Source organism: Echinops telfairi, unplaced genomic scaffold (assembly GCF_000313985.2).
Source record: "Echinops telfairi isolate 266 unplaced genomic scaffold, ASM31398v2 ScPeMD7_2;HRSCAF=8, whole genome shotgun sequence".
Taxonomy (NCBI): domain Eukaryota; kingdom Metazoa; phylum Chordata; class Mammalia; order Afrosoricida; family Tenrecidae; genus Echinops; species Echinops telfairi.
In genome coordinates, this window is record NW_022103898.1 from 52,917,699 (window position 1) to 52,927,721 (window position 10,023).

Below are 10,023 nucleotides of genomic sequence, written 5' to 3' on the forward strand. Positions count from 1 at the left end.
TTGAGTGTATTTTTCATATTTTTAACACTAGATTTTAAGTGTTATTGTAGTTGCTGAATGTTATATACCTATTCCATAGAGATTATATAAATCCTTCTCAATTCACAAAAACGTGTGAGACTCTAAAAAACGACCTCTTCTAGAACTAATGAGGAGGACAACCTGCACACTGAGGCAGGAGAGCAGGTGATTTCTGCCTTGAAGGATGATAATAATCACAGGCTCTAGAGACCCTTCTTGGCAAATGTCTGTATGTGGGGGTAAAGAGAAAGAAAATATTAAACTCCTATGAATTTCACACCTTTAAAAGGATAACTATAAAACAGTATTTGCATTTTACTTTTGAGAACACTTCAATTTAAAACTACCTATCTTATGAAGTGAGCTTTCAATAGTATTTGTAAATTGACTTGTCTAATTTACACATCCAGGACTTGAACCTTAATTATCTAGCTTTAAATGCCATTCCATTTTAATATCACCTTTGTGCCCTAATTTTATTTTGGGTTTAATAATCTTTGTGCTAATTCCTTTAGTTGAGCATGTACAATACTTTACCCAGGTAAAAACCATGTTACAGGTGGGCAGCAGAAATATTGATGATTTGTAGTATAATAGTTAAGTTCTTAATTGAAAATACTTTTAAAATTAGTAATTATTTTCCTTGTAATGATAAAAATTACCTCAGCTCCTTAAAATAGTAAGCCTATTCAACCTTAGGGATTTCAATCCATGTCTTGAAATCGAGTGACAAAGTGTGCTACTCAGTATTTTGTTGTTTTTCTTCTGAGGTGCTGGGTTAGGCAGGGTAGACTAGAGAAGCAAATTCATAGACACTCATGTGTATAAGAAATAGCAATTGATATTCGGAAAATATCCCAACCCAATCCAGACCTAGTCCATAAGTCTGGACATATTAGCCCATATGTCCAATACCAATCTATAAATCATTTGCAGACTCACAAAACACATGCAATGATGCTGAATGCAGGATGATCACAGGCCAGTGGGTAGAAAGTCTTGTGGGTCCAATGGCAGTGTAAGCATCTCAGCACTGGCAGGGTTCTCCCCATGGCTTCTTCAACTCCAGGGCACTAGCGAAGCTCCATGTGTCTTGTCAGCTGCAATGTCTCCCAGGGAGTGAGTGTGTGCCCTGCCTCCAGCGAGCTATTTATCTCCTTGGTGCCTCCAAATAAGGTCATCAAGCTGTGACCTCACTGACAGACTAAACTCCACCTCTTCACTCATAAGCCTCAAATTGACAACAGATTATGTAACTACCACAGGTGCCATCCAGTCAGTTCCAACTCATGGTGACCCTGTGCCAACATTACAAAAAAAAAAACCTCACAGCTTGTATTGCTGCCCGAGAACCAGAGACGGTAGTGCCACGGCGGTAGCTCCGACATCCTCCAGACAATGTCGTCTAATTTAGTAGAGCAGCCGCCGTCTCTGCACAACAACAACAACAACTGCGAGGAAGGCGAATAGCCCTGCCACCGCCAGCCGGCCTCACCAGTTCCTGGTGGAGCTGCCGATGGACAGCAGCAATGGCGATGGCAATGGGGGAACCGAGGGCGAGAGCACGTACCTTGCTCATCCTCTCTCCACAAGGGAGACACGGAGAAGATTCTTCCGGAAGCACAGCGCCAATCAGGACAGCAGCTCCAGGGCGGTTCTCCCAGTGATAGGCCTTCCCCACAAGAAGACGGACACATTACGTGCGATATAGAAATGCACATCAGCAGGGACCACAGCGCGCAGTCAGAAGAAGGAGCTGCAGAAGGAGAGAGAAGGGGAGGCCATGAAGAAAGGTGTAGAGTGGGTATCGGACTGGTGCAGTTGTTCCTTTACGCAGGAGAAAAAGTGGAGCCATGAAGAAAGGGGGGTCTTTTCTCTGCAGAATTTTGTAAGGTGTCCATCCCATCTCTCTTCATTTCTCATGTTTTGGCTTTGGGGCTAGGCACCTATATCGGAAATCAACTGAGCACCTCTTCTGCCAGCACTGACTGAGGAAGAGAAAAGCCCTGGGAAATGCCTGTGACCTGTGGAGTGGTGTTCTTGTCTCATTCGTTTATTTGAACTTGAGACTCTTATAAACATAACCTACCACCGTTTTTACATAACCGAAGATCCAGTATTTCATTCGAACTGTTGAGGCATTTTCTCACCTCATTCCCTTTGGGGCCTGGAAGAAACGTTCGACTTTCCTAACAGAGTTGACTGTCTAGAAATTTGCAAGGGCTTCTTTTCTACAAACCCCACCAGCAGAGTATAGTTTTGTCAACAATACTGCTGTCTCCTCTTACCACAATTAGCCCTGCATCATTATTGGTATAAGTTTACTCTTGCAAGATAACTACCATCCCTCTCTTCAAATGAGTTCAGGTTAGCAAGTGATAATTAAGCTTTGTTGTTGTTGTTTTCCAAGATAAAGGTAAGCTTCCCTAAGCATGAATTTATAGTAATCAAAAAAATAGAACCAAATATAAAACAACAAAAAAAAAACACAAGTTCAAAAGTAATCTTGGCAATAAAAAATTATTTCAAGCCAGAAAAAAAAACACCCTCCCTACCCAGTCCTGTGCTACGCTCATCCTTGTTGTGTGTGTGTGTCCAAGGTGGCAGCCATTGTGCAGCACAGGCTCTGAGGGTCTCCCTCTTGCTGCTGCCTCTCTGCTTCCCCAAGTATGTTGTCCTTTTCCGGGAGCTGGTCTCTCCCGACCACTGGTTTCTCCTATCCAAACACGTGAGAAGTCTTGCCATCCTTGCTTCTAAGGATAATCCTGGCTGCACTTCCTCCAAGGCACGTTTGTTTGCTCTTGCTCTTTTGGCAGTCCGCGGTACTTGGAATATTCGTCACCAGCACCGGACTTTAAAGGCATCAATTCTTCTTCTGTCTTCCTTATGCAATGCCGACCTTTCACATGCACATGAGATGACTGAAAATACCACTACGTGAGGCAATGGCACTTTCTTTATCAAAGTACCATCCTTACTTTTTAACTTTTAGTCTTGTGTAGCAAATGTACCTAACGCCATGAATCAAGTGATCTCTTGGTTGCTGGATCCATGAGTGTTGATTGTGAAATCGAGCAAAATGAAAGCCTTGACAACCTCAATCTTTACTCCATTCATTGTGATGCTCTGGTCCAGTGTTGATGATTTTTGATTTATTGACATTTAATTGTAATCCATACCAAAGGTTGCAATCCTTGATCTTCATCAGCAAAGGCTTCAAGTCCTCCTCACTTTCAGTGAGCAAGGTTGTCTCATCTGCATATTGCAAATTGTTCTTAAGCCTTCCTCCAATCTTGATTCTGCATTCTTCTTCATATAAGCCAGCTTCTCTGATGATTTTCTCAGCATGCAGACTGATGTAGTGTGGTGAGAGGCTACCACCCTAACACACACCTTTCCTGATTTTAAACTGTGTTCTGTGCTCACAACTGCCTCTTGGTCAACGCACAGGTTTTGAATGAGCACAGTGAAGTGTTTTGGAATTCCCATTCTTCTCAAGGTAATCTGTGCTTCATTATGATTCACTGTCAAATCCATTTGCACAGTCAATGAAACACAAGTAAACCTCTTTCTGTTATTTTCTGCTCCTAGCCAAAATCAATCTGACATCAGCAATGATATTCCTTGTTCCCTGTCCTATTCTGCATCTAGTTTGAATTTTGGCAGCTCCCTATCAATGCTCTGATGCCAACCATTGTTGAATGATATTCAGCAAGATTTTACTTGCATCTGATAGCAATAACATTGTTTTATAATTTGCATATCCCACTGGGTCACAGTAATATTCAAACCACCATAGTATGACAAACTAACAGACTTAGTATTTTAGAGCACTCAAAATATACCTCAATTATCTAAGCGGAATCCAGTTCCTCTCAATTATCTGACATTAAATCATTAGTAACATGTAATGCACTTTATTTACAAGGCAAGAAAAGATTTCTTTTAGACTTTAGGCTAAAAATAGTTAAATAAATAGCACATTGTGTCTGCACTGGTATTTATCACTTTCTACATTCACTTTAATTTCAATGGGCATGTCTTTGTCCTCTGTGGATCTTAAATTACCTAATTCACCTTTGCAACTACACTGTGCTCCAAGACAGAGTCTCATTTGCAGTCGTGAGAGAAAAACAAGGTCATCTGCTCCCATCAAGGTTACAGCCTCAGAAACCCTTCATGTAACTGCGAGTTGAAACTGCCTCGATGACAGTGAGCTAGGTTATTTGGTTTTACTCACTAAATCTTTTATAATATAGATGTTTTAGTTTGTACAATCAAAATAGTCTTCTTCTCATCTTGTAGTTATTTTATTTATTTATTTTTTTTGAATCTTGTAGTTATTTAAAAATGGGTTAAGCCAGAAATGTATACTAAGTAATTATTTTTCATCAAAGAAAACTTGCACATTAAGATAAGAATAGTTATAACTTCAGTAAATTTTGACAAATGAAGTACTAGCATATAGTATAGAATCCTTTCCTCAACGTAAAATAGACATTTAAGATTAATTTATTAGTAGTGTTTACTGAACTTCTAACTTCTTATGGAAGAAAATGTTTTTCATCCATAACATTTCTGAATTTGGACTCTGACTTAAGAAGCTTAAAGTCCATTAGCCTGGCTCATTTATGCCATCACCTTGGCACATAGGACTCCCCTGGGAACTTTGGAAAGTAACCTCTCTCTCCTGCTGTTTCAATTAACACTCTAGAACACTCATTATCTTCAGTAGAAACTGTCTTTGAACCCCTCACACCCTTCAGCTTGAAACATGTTTTTTGACTGTTAAGAACTAAAAGGTTTAGGACTTCTATTAAGGGACTCACATGGGGATGAAAATTACAACAGAGGAACCCCTTAGCCAAGAGATTCAAGAAAGTGATCGCCAAGCCCCTCCTGCTGCTTAGCAAAATAACCAACTTTATCTATTAGAGAACAGCTGAGGTTAAAATGCTGGAAACATACTTTTCCACACTCCAAATGAGAGAGTCTGCTTTCTAAGCCATTGCCCTAATGAGCGAGGGTTATGAGACCTTCTTTTTTTCCTCTGCCTTCCCTTGAGTTGAGAAGGTAAAATAATTCCCCTGAACTTCCCCCCATTTGACTATGCGGCTGTAGCCACCAAGCAGCAAGGTTTGAGTTCCTTTTCTATGAAGAGCCTGTGATGCTCATATCATGCTGATGGTCAGCTCAAAAGAACGATGGTTGGGGGTTCGGGGGTGGGAGGAGATATTTTGTCATCAGCGATCACAAATAGAGCATCCGAAGGAGGATAGCAATTTTTTTATTGGACTGTATATCTGATCTATGTGAATGAATGCCACTAAGGCATTTTCTTCTGGAGTGGTTCTTCTGTAACAGGAGAGGGTGCAGGTGAAGGGCGGGTCTTCCACTCACAACACTGGCCATTTACAGAAAGGTGACCTTACTAGGAAATTAGCAGCCACCTGCAGCAAAGGCATAAAATGTCTGATAAAAATAGTTCTAAAAACATCCTGATGATAATCAGGAGTAGACTAGGTGATTAATGCAGGAGAAATCACGGTTTATCAAAATTGCATTCTCTTTTTAAGCAATTATTTTAACATAAAAATCTGTAGGAATTCTTTTCAAACTGTTTTTATTTCCCCTTAGAAGTTGTGTGTGCTTGTTTGTTTTTCTGTTTCATACAACCTCACTCCGTTGTTGGGAGTGCAGGGTTTTGATCAACAGATAAAGACAATACGCAGTCAGTCATGGGGAGAGGAAAGCCAATTTCCAGAGCCATTTTGTGATGAAATTTATCTTTCCTAATATCTTTTCCCTTGCAAGGTTCTTTATGATCAATAAATAAGCCTTCTCAATGTTCTTGAGATTGATTGGTTTCATCACAACAAGGAATTCATTCTAAGTTCATTGAGGGCTGTCCTCAACACAATGACTGCTATCTTTTCATTTCTCACTCTTTCCTTGTTTCCCTCACAAAACATTCTGGTAAAAAAAGGGAAAAAAAACTATTATAAGGTGATTAAGGATTATGACAGGTAATTATTTTCCAAATGCTGACCATCTGGAAAGGCAAAATCTAGTTAATGTTGACTTTTTTGAAACAGAAAAGCCAAAGACACTTATAGACATAAAGTGTTAACACTTTAAGGCGTCGCATCTGTAGAGCATCAGATAATCAGGGTGTCCTGTTAACGGAAATGAATAGCAGGCTGTATTAGTACAGACCTCTATGGTAATGAAATCATACTCCTGAACTTTCACATTTTCTCTGTGGAATTTTCATCGTTTTGAATAGCAATGCCATCACAGTGGCACAATTTTTCTTCTTCATATTCTAGAATAACGTTTCCCAGACATTTTATCCTGAAATATCCAGCTACAGCAAAAATAAAGAGAGAGAGAGAGAGAGAGAGAGAGGGAGGGAGGGAGAGAGTTGTCCATTGGAGGAACCCAGGGCACTGTAGTTTGTGAGAAGATGAGGAGGCGGTGATTTGAAGGGGGACTTAGGACAGCCAGTCCTGAAACAAACGTTTCCTCATAGAAGAAGAGCTCTGGGAGAATATAAGGACAAGGGAAACAATGACAGGTGCTACCGTGAGTATTAATCGGGACTTTATGACCGTGAAGGTGATATTAACATGATCAAATATGAGAGTATATAAAAAAGTATGGCTATAAAATCATAGAACTCTTTATTCAACAATCAAAATGTACAGCTATTTTTCTCAACATAGCACCCAGGTCTTTCTCTCTCTCTAATCCTTCCCTGAAGAATCCTGCACTCTGATTTATGCTACATCAAAACGGTCCCATCAGCATCCTTGAGCAACACAACTCTGACTCCTTTGAAACTTCTTTGAGTTTGGGGAACAAAAAGAAGTCTGAAGGGGCAAGACCGGAGCTGTAGGGTAGATGGGGTAACATCCCCAAACGCAATGACCATAGTGTGATCCTTTCTACTCTGGAAGAACAAGAATAAGCAGGGGCATTGTTGTGATGGGAAAGGTCTTCCATGCAACTTGCCTGAACTTCGTCTCACCAAAAAAAGTTTTCCATTTTCTAGAACTTCTTCATAAGACCCATGATTATCATATATTCTATGTGAAAAACCTGTCAAAATTATACCCTTGGGATCCACCCCCCCCAAAAAATACAGCCCCATGATCCTCTGAGCTGACGCCTCTGCTTTGACTTTCATTGGCCTGCGGATTCCCTTGGAAGCCAGCATTGCGATTGGACCTTTTCTTTGACGGCATTCTCACAAGATTTGACAAGTATGTTGCTGAGAGACTGTGTCTGCAACCCTCTCTGATCCCAGACATGTTCAAATATATTTTGTTTGGGAAAAGCTGTACCTGGATGAACGGGAACCTTAGTAACAGTCATTCTGTTTTGTTTTAGCTTACTTTCATGTGCTCTGATTTTTTAAAAAACCCACACATTTGAATAATTATTTTAGGATCTTTTATGTATATAAATTGACTTAGGTGCTACACTGGCTTCATTGCTTCTTCTGGAAATCAAAAGGAAAATATTTTATTCCTTGAATTTGAATCCCTGTATCACACACGATAGAGGTTCTTTCTTATTAGTTCCAAGTATAGAATAATATAGATGTGCTCATCCTAAGAATATTAATATTTTTAATAGCCAGGTAGGGATTTGGTTAGAATTAGTCAGTAATTTTGAATATATATATATATTGAGTTTTTACTGAGTTCTAGAAAACACAAAATGGTCCTTGCTCCAGGAGTATACAATCTAAGAGAAATTATAGGATACAGGCATTTGCTTACTGTTAAATAAAATGTACTGAAAATAGAGATTACAGAGTATTGAGGATTTAGAAGAGCAGTTTAGTTCTGCCTGGAAACCTTAGAACAGGTTTCATGGCACCTTGAATTGGGCTTTAATTTTGTACAAAATTTAACAATTGACAGAAGAACTTGGGCAGAATGACTACACTGACAAAATACGCCCGGAGTGAGGCCATATGTATAATCCTCCCAAGTGACTCCTCCCGTCTGTTTGAGAACAGTGTTGTTGTTAATTACCCTTGAAGCAATTCCAATTTGCATCAACCCCAAGATACCCCTTACATTCAAGACAGAACTTTTCCACTGGCTTTTCAAGACGGGGACCTTTCTGAAGCAGGATATCAGCTCCGCCTTCTGAAGCACCTCTGGGGGTGGTTTGAACTACCAATCTTAATCGTGAGCGCTTGACAGATTTCAATCACAGATCTCAGAGTACAGGAGAGGGAGTAGGAAATGAAGACTGAACGGCATCTCGATAAAAATTGCTCAGGTTTTTGAATCCCAAGGCAAAGAAGTTGTCATTTATTCCCTAACCAACTGAAGGAGACTAAGAACGGTTATATGCTGTTGCATGGTGTCCTTCCCTATAAGGTAGCGCTTTACAAATGCTGTGTCATTTCATGTGTCCATCAGGTAAGCATCTTTCTTTTAAGAATATGTAAATTGGAATGAAACAGTTTTGGCAAGATCACTGAGGTAGTTAGTTTATTGTGCCAACCTGGCCGATAAGCACACGTGGGGCTAATTGAAAGGCAGAGGGATAAATGGCTCAGTGAGCCTCGCCATTCTAGTTCTCAGATCTCTTGCTTTCTCTTGGTCCAACCAGGGTGCAGTTGCCTTAGCCAGTTCCCTGCTCCAACTGGCAAGACTCACTTCCTGCAAGACATCCCCAAGGAGAAGCCACATGAACGTACCCCGATGCAGCCCTGGGTGCTGGAGCAGCCACGTGGAGACCTCTGCCAGCACTGAGAAGCTTACACATTCACTGACTCCGCTTTCCTCCTGCAGTTGGCATCATTGCATCTGTTTTGTGAGATGGACGAGGACTTTGTGGATTGGTGTTGGACATATGGGTTAATGGATTAATGCTGGACTTGTGAGCTTGGGCAGCACTGGGTTAGGATGTATTCTTGATGCACAGTTAACCTTTATATAAAACTCTCTCTTACATGAGTTTCTGTGGATTTGTTTCTCTAAAGCACCCAGACTAACACATTATGGTAGCAGGAGTGGGGTACTGGAGAAACAAATCATAAGATGGAGAGCAGATGGTTGTTTGACCTCTCCCTCAGGGTAGTTTTTCTTGCCTAGCCAGAAGTCAGATAAAGCCACACTATTTACTCGGTTGTTTTCTGGGAGAAATATGGGAAGTAGGAAAATAGAAAGTTTGTAAGCCCACTTGATTTTAGCCATTAAAATGTGATCTTTAGATGGGTTTAGGCCATGTCTGCAAAGAAAGATATGCCCCTCCCAGTGCTTTGGAGTTCTCAGGAACCAGTAGTCTTTGTCAGAAGCTGGAAAAAATCTGGAACCATGAAGAAAACTCCTCTCTGGGACTGAATGTTAAAAGGAGCCCGAGAGCAGGCTGAAATACTTGCTAGGTGACCACCTGGATCTACTTGTTGAGTGGAAGTCGGAGAAATGCAGCAGTAAAGAGACAGGTTGAGTTTGGCCACTGACACCTGTGCACTTAGTTTACAGGAAAAAAAGGAGAAGACCAGAGCAGGTTGACTGGTCTAAAGGTCTTGATGCGCACTTAACCTTTATATAAAAGTGTTTCTTATATATGAGTTTCTATGGATTTGTTTCTCTAAAGTACCCAGACTAACACAATCGCCATTCATCAAAATAGACTCCACAACAGCTCTTTTCTCTACGTAACTTCTATGTAGTTGTGAATATGTATGAGAATCTCATGAAATCCAGGGAACTCTTCCCATAAAAATATATATGCACACACATAGACACAACTTTTCTAACACAATCAGGGTGTGCCTTATTGTCATTCTATTGTTTTATGTTAAAGATCTCTATACTCTCTAAAGTTATCTCCTAAAAGAGCATCCATTTCCTTCGAATTCCATTTGCAGTCACATTTCCATAAGGTCCTGGGCTCAAACGTAACAAGGATGAAGAGAGCGTAGGACGGAATGTTTCGTCTACTGTGCCGAGAGGCACTGTGGGTTGAAACGCA

At 40.5% G+C, this 10,023-nt stretch overlaps 1 pseudogene; it reads left to right on the forward strand.

The window, feature by feature from the left end:
* Positions 1-1,419: 1,419 nt before the first annotated feature.
* Positions 1,420-2,013, forward strand: LOC101655416 (annotated as a pseudogene).
* Positions 2,014-10,023: the final 8,010 nt, after the last annotated feature.